This window comes from Trichomycterus rosablanca, chromosome 11 (assembly GCF_030014385.1).
Source record: "Trichomycterus rosablanca isolate fTriRos1 chromosome 11, fTriRos1.hap1, whole genome shotgun sequence".
Classification (NCBI taxonomy): domain Eukaryota; kingdom Metazoa; phylum Chordata; class Actinopteri; order Siluriformes; family Trichomycteridae; genus Trichomycterus; species Trichomycterus rosablanca.
In genome coordinates this window covers 10,971,691-10,984,295 of record NC_085998.1, presented here as the reverse complement: position 1 = coordinate 10,984,295, position 12,605 = coordinate 10,971,691, and positions in this window count along the sequence as shown.

Here is a 12,605-nt window from a genome sequence, read left to right as displayed (position 1 = left end):
TCACATTTCTGCTCCGTTTTACTTCAAATAAATGAGCAGCAAAAAATCCCAAAAACATTTAATATTTGATCATGATTTGCTGTCATTGCATAATGAAAGCGTGTCTGTCAATTATACAACAACCAATGAAGGAAGAGCTTGAAATTCCGCCCAAAGTCTAAATTCGAAGCTCCGATTGGTTCATACATCTGAATCTCTTGAATCAGAGTTGTTTGCTTACAGAGTCAGCAACACGACTGAATCTTTACCACAGATAAGAGCACAGTTTTCTGATTCGATTCCAATAAATAATTCATCTGAAGAGAGTCATTGACTCAGTGATTCAGTTTCCATGCTCATACACGAAGGAAAGCACTCCGCTTAGCGCTTCTCTGTTTTAAACATTCTCAGATGTAACCTATTCCGTTCGTTCACTGACACAGTTTTTGTTCTCACATCATTCTCGGACTCACGCAGTGACTGACACTCCTCGTCCTCACGCGGGTGCTTTTGCTTTAGGTGCTGAAATAAATGTGATGTTTCCACTGTTTGTCGTTACAGTATTTTTGCACGTTTTGCAAATTACAGTCGTTTGTTTGGAGTCTGACTTTCTGTATCCGAAAACCTTCCACACTAGTGATGTAGCTACCCTTGTAGGGACTAGTTCGTCCTCAGTGCTAACTCCGGTACTACTCTCTGCATTGGTTGCCATTATTTCACTGTTACGCGTTTGAGTGTGAGTGACGCACGTTTTCTAACAATATCACGATATGGCAAAAATCATATCGAGTTTACAACTATACCGGTATTATCGTGAACAATATTATATCGCCCACCCCTACCAGCCATCCATGTGATGTAAAAGAAGATATGATTCATCAGACCAGGCCATCTTCTTTCATTGCTCCATGGTCCAGTTCCGATGCTCACGTGACCATTGTTGGTGCTTTCGGTGGTGGACAGGGGTCAGCATGGGCACCCTGACTGGTCTGCGGCTATGCAGCCCCATATGCAACAAACTAAGATGCACTGTGTGTGTATTCTGACACCTTTCTATCAGAACCAGCATTAACTTCTTCAGCAATCTGAGCTACAGTAGCTCGTCTGTTGGATCGGACCACACGGGCCAGCCTTCGCTCCCCACGTGCATCAGTGAGCCTTGGCTGCCCATGACCCTGTTGCTGGTTTACCACTCTTGCTTGCTTGGACCACTTTTAATAGATACTGACCACTGCAGGCAGGGAACACCCCACAAGAGCTGCAGTTTTGGAGATGCTCTGACCCAGTCGTCTAGCCATCATAATTTGGCCCTTGTCAAACTCGCTCAAATCCTTACGCTTGATCATTTTTCCTGCTTCTAACACATCAACTTTGAGGATAAAATGTTCACTTGCTGCCTAATATATCCCACCCACTAACAGGTGCCGTGATGAAGAGATAATCCGTGTTATTCACTTCACCAGTCAGTAGTCATAATGCTATGCCTGGTCGGTGTATATATACCAGCTATCTGCTCCACCGACACACTGACCCAGCTTCTCTCTCAGCTCTGTCTGATAAAAGAAAAAAGAAAAAGCAGGAGTAAATCTTCTGACTCGCCTTGAATAAAACGAGAGATTGACTTTAGCAGACCCAGTATTTATTAAAAATAGATCCACAAATCACCGCTAACGGCAGAAGTGGAGAGATCTCTGTCTCATAAACTGATTTACGAGAAACACACCTGCCGTTTACCTTTACCTGCTTAGTATAATGACTCGGCGTTGCGCTGGTGTTCAGGCCTCTCTTAAACAGCTGTGACACATTAGTGCTGATGAGCACAATTGTTCCTGTGATTTACAGGTCGATTCACTCTTCCTGCTGTGAGAGGAGCGGGCAAAGGTAATCGTTACAACCCCTTTTGGGAGGACAGCTTACCGCAGTATTTTATTTTTATTCTATTTACACATTTTGATTAAACAGTCAGTACAGAGTTGGGAGGAGATTTTAGGTGCTTCTTGTTAAGAAGCATAGGCCACCAGTGCACCAAAAATGTCTTTTTAACTGCCCAGAGTCTGTAATAACATCGACATACAGCGACCTTTGTGAATTATTTTCTAGAAATGTTAGCAGCAATTGTACAACCCCAAATCACAAAAACTTGGGACAGCATGGAAAATGCAAATAATAAAAAACACCGAGTTTCTTACATTTACTTTGACTTTTATTTGATTGCAGACATATATTCATATATTCATGTTTTGTCTGGTCAACTTCATTTCATTTATTAATAAACATCCATTCCTGCATTTCAGGTGTGCAACACATTCCAAGAAAAGTTGGGACGGTAAAGCATTTACCACTTTGTAACGTTGCTATTTCTTTTCATCACACTTAAAAGACGTTTTGGCACCGAGGAGACCAAGTGATTTAGTGTTTCAGCTTTTATTTTGTCCCGTTCTTACTGCAAACACGTCTTAAGATGTGCAACAGTACGGGGTCGTCAGTGTAGCATTTTTCATTTCAAAATTCTCCACACATTCTCTATTGGGGACAGGTCAGTACTGCAGGCAGGCCAGTCCAGTACCCGTACCCTCTTCTTCCGCAGCCATGCCTTTGTAAAGTGTGCAGCATGTGGTTTTGCATCGTCTTGTTAAAAAATGCATGAACATCCCTGGAAAAGATGACGTCTTAAAGGTAGTATATGTTGCTCTAAGATCTCAATGTACTTTTTTGCATTAATGCTGCCATCACAGAAGTGTTAATGACCCCTGCCAAGGGCACTGACACAGCCCCATGACAGACCCTGGCTTTTGGACTTGTTGCTGATAACAGTCTGGATGGTTCCATGGTTCCATCATTTCCACTGTGTGATGGTCCATCCTAGATGCCTCCCAGCCCAGAGAAGTCGACACAGCTTCTGGACATGGTTAACATAAGGCTTCTTTTTTGCACAGTAAAGTTTTAAGTGGCATTTGTGTATGTAACTCTGTATTGTAGTGCTTGACAAAGGTTTGCCAAAGTAATCCCTTGACCATGTGGTTTTATCAGCTATTCTTAAGTGGCGGTTCCTCATGCAGTGCTGAAATTCCTCCTGATTCCTTGAATCAAGTGTATATTATGTGAGTGTTGGTAGAGTGATTGAGAAGAAGGCGAGTTATACATTGTTCAGCATATTGCATGTATAGTGCTCTGTTTCAGCTCGGTGTCCAGCATTTCTGGATGGTACAGCATGGACGCTCTAAAAAAAGATGTGGAGGCTCTAAGTCTATTGGATTTTTTATCTTTACTGTTAGCTTTGTGCCACGGTGTAACACATTGCTGGTTAGTGCCAGCATAGCCCACCCCACACCTGAAGGCCATATCCAAACAAGTCAAGTACAATGTACTGTAGAGATGGCAATTTTTTTAAACCCATTCAGCAATCTGATCACACGCAGTCAGGCGGATCATGGGTAATGGACCAGACCATGAGTTCTAGCTAACATCAGCACCTTCTCGTATTCGGACAGCCCAGGAACATGTTTACAAATACCAGCGCTTGTTATGATATTTTCTCGAGAAATAAAAATTAGCCGTCCACTAAAATTATTAATACTTGACCTTTAAAAAGGTTTTCCACTTGAGCTGGTTCAAAATGAACATCGCAGCAGCACGGCTGACTTGCCACGGGCCAAGGATATAACAGCGCCGCTGTACTGCTGACGCTCTGAATGCTAATATCGTTGCAGGCTAGAAATCCAGACTGACTGGGCAGTTGTGTAATTCCTGATTTTACATTCTCGGCACGCAGCTGTAATTGGAATGACCTGCTGTTAGCGCTCCCCGGGAATCGGTGCTCTAAAGTCATTTCTACTGCAAAACAAGTTTTAAAAAAGGTATAAAAATAAGTATAAAAATAAATGTTGAAGCATTTGTAGGTACATTAGTGACAGCTGCAATGGTTTATGGTTTTTGACATTGTAAATACAGTCAACCCTTGAGTTACGAACGGTTTACCATATGAACATTTTGGGTTACGAACGATCTTTTTCAACTTAACGTACAAACAAATTTCGGATTACGAACAGAAATTCGCGAAACACGTGACGTCACGAACAAGTTGACTCCAACCGTCTCTCTCTCTACAGTATATATATACAGTGAGCGAACATTCGGACAGCGGACAGTGTTTTTCTGATGTTTTCTTTACATTTTGTAAAATTCAATATTAAAATGTCCCCAAAGAAGGTGCAGAGGAAGCACAGTGGTGAGCAGATGAAAAAAAAATCACTATTTGTTGTTGTATAATTACTCCTGCCAGTAGCTGTCACTGTGTATCAGACAGAGGGAACAACTGAGTAACTGAGTAAACTGAGGGAACTGAGTAAGAGAGAAGAAGGAATTCGGCTGAGTAAAGTATTCTTTCTTTCATGCAATTACACCTACAAAATACAGCACTATTGACATAAAGAAGAAAATAATAGAGAAATATGAGAGTTATTGTTGTTTCTGGTAGATACATTTTATAAAAAAGAAGGAAATGTATTATGGTGTATGGTATAGCACACGTACTGTACTGAAATGTGGTGTGTGTTTTATGTACAGTACTACTGTGTATTGTTGTTTATTATTGTTTATTACAGGAATGTCTATTCTATAATTTAGGATTTAAGGGCAAATATACTTGTATTTATAACAAAAAAGATCATTTAAGACATTAGAAAGGTTAGGTAAGGGGTTTGGGAGGTCTGGCACGGATTAATTGTATTTACATTATTTCTTATGGGAAAAATAGGTTTAACTAACGAACATTTTGATTTAAGAACAGCCCTTCGGAACCAATTACATTTGTAAGTCAAGGGTCCACTGTATATATTTGTTCTGTATTTGGGGTGGCACGGTGGCTCAGTAGTTAGCACTGTCGCCTCACAGCAAGAAGGTCCTGGGTTCAATCCCCAGGTGGGGCAGTCCAGGTCCTTTCTGTGCGGAGTTTGCATGTTCTCCCCGTGTTTGCGTGGGTTTCCTCCGGGTGCTCCAGTTTCCTCCCACAGTCCAAAGACGTGCAAGTGATTGTCCATGACTGTGTTTGATATAACCTTGCAAACTGATAAACCTTGTTTAATGAGTAAAACATGACGTTAAAATCCTAATAAACAAACAAACAACATTCTGTTTTGGATTACTACTACTTTGGAACACATTCCAAAAAAAGTTGGGACATGGCAGTGTAAGACTGAGTGATGCAACAGAATGAACACAAAGTTTTTTACATAACACAGAAAATAGTGAGATGTTCCAACACTCATTTTTTCAGGTTTTTTGTAGGGAAAAGAAAAAAAACAAATGCAGACGAATGACGAATTTTCTAGCAGACAAGTAAACATTTCAACATTTCCCAGTGTTGCCTGGTTTCACAGTGACAGGCTTGTTCAGGTTTCTGTTTATAGTTCATGGAGGATTGAAGAAATTCCCTTCTGAGGAACTCATTCAGGAGTAAAACTGGATGTTGAGGATTTTTCTTTCTTCTTCTTCTTGAGAGACTAAAAGTTTACATAAACTCAGATGTTGTGTCATAGTGCACTTAAATTATTTAAGTGATTTCTGCACATGGAGAGACAAAAAACTTGTTTCAAATGACAGTTATGACCGTTCAGGTGGCACAGCGGTAAAAATACGCTAGCATACCAGAGCTGGGATTTTGAATACATTGTATCGAATCTCAGCTCTGCCATCCGACTGGGCTGGGTGGCCACATGAACAATAATTGGCTGTTTTTCAGGGTGGGATGAACCAGACCAGGGTTCCTCATAACTGGTGCAATTATGACCTCTGCTGGCTGATTGATGGTGCCTGCGCAGAGTTGGGGAATAATGCTGATCAGGGTGTGGCTCTCAGTGCACAGGCTGATCCACATATGAACTCGCCTTGTGCAGGTGAAAAGAGGCAGTCAGTACTGCACATGTGTCGGAGGGGACGTGTGTCAGTTGTGAAGCTCCTCAGTCAGCAATCAGCGTAATTGAATACGACTAAATTAGGGGAGAAAAATCAGAGAAAAAGAGAGAAAAAAAAGACAGCTATGGGTTTTCTAAAAATATTGTATTTTTGTGTCATAAATTTACATACAAAACACCTGATATTTAGTTGTATCTCCTTCAGATGACTTTAGTAGCCAAAAACAAGCTTCTGACACAACTCGTTGATTTCTGGGATCTGACTTGAATTTTCAGTTTAGTCCACATATACAAGGATTCTTTTTTAAAACTCTATTTATTAAGAATTTTAAATGCCATCACTTTTGTACATAATCACATTCCTCTGCGATGCATTTTTCCAAGCGTCGTACCTTTTTAATGCCATCAGCAAAAAATGTTTTTAGTTGAGCGTGTAGCCACTGATACACCACTGCTTTCACATCATCATCACATGAAAATCTTCTTCCTCTTAAAGCTTTTTTGAGCGTCCAAAAAGGTGGAAATCAATCTCTCAGACATGACCGATTACTACTCCTCCCACTATCACTGCTTGCAACGCAAATATAAAAGTATAAAAAATATAAAACTTTTTGAAGATTCCTCATATGTTATAGTGTTGAGATAAATTTTAATGTTACATCATAAAACAAACTTCAACATGAATGCTGAATGCAACTGGACATTCCAGTAGAACAATGATCCAAAATGCAAGAGTTTTGAGGTGTTAGCATTTCTAGTACAAACATACTGTACTTTTGGTTATAATAGCCAAATAACTTAATCTCTGTTTCATGTGCGCACAAAGCTCTCAGCCAGAGGGCTCTTTCTTTGTTCATGTGATCAGCTTAAAAGAATTAGCTGCAGAGCATGGACCTTCGTTGTTACAAGACAGCCTCTACGCCAATTGCAACATTAAGCTCACCTAACTGTAGCTGGAAGGCACCTGTTCAAGTAGCTTCAAGCTTAGAGCAGAACTTGTTGGTGGAGTCTGGATTTGTTCTTACCATCCAGCTAATGCATCCTACCTGCATACATTTACATTTTCGGCATTTAGCAGACGACTTTATCCAAAGTGACTTACATTACAGTTACAGTATATAGTCTGAGCAACTGAGGGTTAAGGGCCTTGCTTAAGGGCCCAAATCAGCAACCTAGTAGTGGTGGGGCTTGAACTAGCAACCTTCTGATTACTAGTCCTGTACCTTAACCACTAGGCTACAGCTTGCCCTGGCATACATGGACAGTTAAAAGTAAAAAGACAACTGCACAACAGTATCTACAGATCTTGGGACCTAAAAATTGCTTAGAAATGACCTCAAGTGTCTGAAAATCCATAAAGTCTATCCTCATCACTGGCTGGGGCACCAACTGAGTGGTGGGGAGAGTTGTGCAAAGATTAGCAATTAAGCTCTATGTAAGCCGTCACTGGGCAGTGAATAAAAATCAGCAACAGTCTGCTCTCATCCTGCAGCCAAAGGGGATTATTTCTTCATTTTACAAAATGTTTAGTTGTTCTGTACATTGGTATGTATGATCTGCTTCCAGAGATCTACATAGAGCTTTCCAGACTTTCCTATTGTAATGCTTATGGAATCTATAAGATCTCTATCTATAAAAATGGCCAAAGCATCACCATTATGTAATAAGATTGTCTATACCACCAAATGAAAAATGTCACATATTACAATTTACATAACATCAACATCACAATCCATATAGATGTGGAAACAAGTTTGTCACTGGTTTCATAATCTTGACAAACATACTCTTGTCCTTACAAAGATCCGAGAGTATCATCTCACTCCTGCTTCTAGACAGCAAGTGAAAAATGACACTGCCAAATGACACTCGGCTCAATTTCTGCCGAGTCGGTTTGGCAGTGACACATTGTCAGTTGGGGTGTGATGACAGCGAAGGTTAAGTAGTGAATTTGTGATTCGCTTGCATGCAGGTATTCCTACAGCGCTTCACTGGTGCAGTGGGACACCAACCCTGAACACTTCCTTAAATCTGACTCAGACAGATTTGCCAAAAACAACAAGCTAGATCAATAGAAGAAGAGCAGCTTAAACTGTATTGATCAGAGGATACAGGCTGGCAGCTTGTCCAGATAAACGCTTTTTATTGCAGGTGTTTGGAGCTGTTTATGTGTGCATCTGATTGGCTGCTGGCATCCTTCGAGCATTCTTTATATTCATACATATGGCTGTAACTTATGTTAAGGAGTTATGTTGGACGCTGGACATGCAACTTTTTCAGATGATGGGCTCCCATATTTTGTTGTTGTTTCTGATACTGTAACATATATCATTACTTTAGTTAAAGCCAACATCACCCAACACCATTCCTTGATTATTTAATAAGCTACACCTGCCTCACAAATTACCTTTGCGATAATACTATTACTACCTGAAGCCTATATGTTGTGTTTTTTACACTTTATCACCACCCTGCACATACTGAAGCATCCATCCACTGCCATCACTGGGATCCAGGTGTTTAAAAATCTCAACAACACTACTACACCGATACAGTTACACAACACACACTTATGGTTAATAAATGACTTATATAGGGGTGACAAAGTGTACAGACTTACAGATGAGCTGCATTCAGTATTAGTATACCCAAAGGTAGGTGTAGGTTATAATCAATACATGTACTTACCAGATACAGTGGTACCTTGAAACTTAACGTCAATTGGTTCTAGGAGTGGCGTTGAGTTTTAAGGTAAGACCCCACTTACCATATAGAAGCACTTTGTAGTTCTACAATTACTGACTGTTGTCCATCTGTTTCTCTACATACTTTTTTTAGCCTGCTTTCACCCTGTTCTTCAATGGTCAGGACCCTCACAGGACCACCACAGAGTAGGTATTATTTAGGTGGTGGATCATTCTCAGCACTGCAGTGACAAATACATGGTGGTGGTGTGTTAGTGTGTGTTGTGCTGGTATGAGTGGATCAGACACAGCAGTGCTGCTGGACTTTTTAAACATCTCACTGTCACTGCTGGACTAAGAATAGTCCACCAACCTAAAAAATATCCAGCCAAAAATGTCCTGTGACCACTGATGAAGATCTAGAAGATTAAACAGCAGCAACAGATGTGAGATTGTCTCTGACTTTACATCTACAAGGTGGACCAACTATAGGTAGGAGTGTCTAATAGAGTGGACAGTGAGTGGACACGGTATTTAAAAACTCCAGCAGCGCTGCTGTGTCTGATCCACTCATTACAGCACAAAACACACTAACACACCACCACCATGTCAGTGTCACTGCAGTGCTGAGAATGATCCACCACCTAAATAATACCTACTCTGTGGTGGTTCTGACCATTGAAGAACAGCATGAAAGGGGGCTAACAAAGCATGTAGAGAACCGATTGACTACAGTCAGTAATTGTAGAACTACAAAGTGCCTCTATATGGTAAGTATGTATGTATGTATATGTATATGTATGTATATGTATATATAGCATAATATTATACTGTATTTCATAACCAACAATTTATTCCTGTGGCAAATCACCATACCAAATTTTTAGCTTCCAACTAATTCTGATCTGGAGTTATTGAAGCTATATGTAAATTATGTAAGATTAATTATTTGTACTTTATAGTGTCATTATTTAATACATTTGTGCGTTTTTTGGCTATAACGCTCTGTCAGATTCTGTCCATACACATGAAATTTATTCCTCCCCATTTCTTCTGAGCAAAAGCAAACTGAATCACTGAGTAAAAACATACGACTCTTTTCAAACGAATCATTCATTGGAATCGAATCAGGGAGCTGATTACATCTACAGTATGGTAAAGATTCATTCGTTTTGCTCACTCTTTGTCATTATGGTGTCGTGTGTAAACAACTCCATGAATGGTTTGAATCAGTCGTGGTTTTTATGGCTTGATAAACAGCTGTGTAAACCAATCAGAGGCTCCGGTTTCATATTTAAGGCGGAATTTTAGTTGTTCCTCTAATCCGATGCAAAATATGCTCTTTTATTTATCCAGTGTGTGTCATAAGTGACAGCTTAGTTAACGAATTACCAGTTTCAGCTTTTATCCGCGAAAGCAAAGAGAATAAATTATCCGACTTAGAAGTAGTGATGGGCTGATGAAGCCTTGTGAAGCCTTGACGCTTTCCATCAAATTGGTTCGAGAAAAGGTTCATTTCTCGAGGCTTCATTTGCACACAAACCCCCCTGCTGGTCAAAACTATTATTGTCATTTCAACTGATGTGATGACCCCTGCCTCCCATGCAAGTGTTAACATGGGAATAATCACTGCCAAGCATAGAAATAAAAACATCTTAATATGATTTTGTGTGGTTAATTCATCCATCCATCCATTCATTCATGATTTCATATATGATTTTTGTTAAGTGGGAAAAAGTAATATAGGTCTATTCATGTTTAAATTTTAGTTGTGTTTAGTTAGGATTGTGTTTGTGAATACTGGTGAGATGGACTTTATTCATTTTTATTTAGAAACAGTATTTTTTCCACTGTGCTTGGACTCAGGCGGTTTCTTTTTTTTGATAGGACCTCTCCAGCTTTTGAAAAAACCCTTTCACATAAATCGCGCCAGTACTCGAACCACTTCCTGAACCGGCGAGGCTTCACACGTCATCCGTGACGTCACTTGTTCTTAAAGAAGCAAGCCTCGATACGCGCTTCACGAAAGACTTCCTAGATTTCTCGACACACGCTCCGAAGCCTCGGCACAGTACGACCCATCACTACTTAGAAGGTTTTAGTTAGTTTGGTGAACAAACACAGTTGGAAATGGATTTATATATTCTGGGAATATTCTAGAAACATACAAGATGGCCGCCAAGAAGAAACACAAGTGTACAGTATAATATCCCAATGGAAGAACACACAAACAGATTTACAGGTCTCAGTTTAAAGAAGAGAAGCCCAGGTAAGAAAGCGGTTATGATTTTATTCTGCTGTGTGGTTGGTATCTGGGTCGCAGTGCTGCTGTTTACTGTGCTTTTTCATTTTGCCATGATAGCAAAGCATTATCAAATATTGAACTTTTTCGGGATTGTTATGCTTATTTGTTTGAAGTAAAACGGACAACATTAATGTGAACAAAGCGACAGTAGCACACAAGCTAAAAGTCGAGAATAAAGGTACAAATTTCTCGAAGGAGGTTGTCGAGTTTTAAATATTTCGAGTTTAGGGGACGTTGTACCTAATTTTACATAATATAGCAATTGCTAAGTGCATTCCATGGCAGTCTTGGGATTCTTGTAACTGAATAATTGAAATGCATGCTTCTATGTACAAAAATACCTATAGCTGCTCATGAATTAAAAGGTGGCACTATATCACCAAGGGGATTAAAGGCTGTCATTAAAAAACGTTCCTGCTTTTTTCTATTATTTCTTTGTTAATGTTATGTTCTGGGTTCTGAGTGTTACAGAGCTTCCAACACTATCCATGGTAATGCTTGTGGCTAATGAGTCAGTCAAACTAGCCTAGTTTATATGGGCACAGTGAAGTCAGGAAGGTAGGGAGAGAGGAAGGAAGGAATCTGCGCTCCCATATTTTGTTGTTGTTTCTGATACTGTAACATACATTGATCAGCCATAACATTAAAACCACCTCCTTCTTTCTACACTCACTGTCCATTTTATCAGCTCCACTTACCATATAGGAGCACTTTGAAGTTCTACAATTACTGACTGTAGTCCATCTGTTTCTCTGCATACTGTTTTAGCCTGCTTTCACCCTTTTCTTCAATGGTCAGGACCCCCACAGAGCAGGTATTATCTGTGGTGGATCATTCTCAGCACTGCAGTGACACTGACATGGTGGTGGTGTGCACTGCTGGATTTTTTTTTTTTAATACCGTGTCCACTCACTGTCCACTCTATTAGACACTCCTACCTAGTTGGTCCACCTTGTAGATGTAAAGTCAGAGACGATCGCTCATCTATTGCTGCTGTTTGAGTTGGTCATCTTCTAGACTTTCATCAGTGGTCACAGGACACTGCCCACAGGGTGCTGTTGGCTGGATAGTTATTGTTGGTGGACTATTCTCAGTCCAGCCGTGACAGTGAGGTGTTTAAAAACTCCAGCAGCGCTGCTGTCTCTGATCCACTCATACCGGCACAACACGCACTAACACACCACCACCATGTCAGTGTCACTGCAGTGCTGAGAATGACCCACCACCCAAATAATACCTGCTCTGTAGTGGTCCTGACCATTGAAGAACAGCATGAAAGGGGGCTAACAAAGCATGCAGAGAAACAGATGGACTACAGTCAGTAATTGTAGAACTACAACGTGCTCCTATATGGTAGGTGGAGCTGATAAAATGGACAGTGAGTGTAGAAACAAGGAGGTGGTTTTAATGTTATGGCTGATCAGTGTATTTTCATTGAGAGAGGAAGGAAAGAAGGCTGTTCTTGCCACTGCATATTCTCTAAGATTTACCATAGTGGCATTGTGAAACTTGTATTGTATCGTATAGTATTGTGTAAAACATCATTTTGGAAGCTTCACAGTCAAAAAGTACAGGTGTGTTATACAGTGTGGTGGTGGTGGGGGAGTTTCCATCTGTTTGGTCGTTTCAGTAAGATGAAAATGAAGAAACATTGGAGTTCATCTGAGTTTCCGTGGCATTGTCAGTGTACAGCCATTGTGGCAAGGAGTGGCATTTCATTTCATC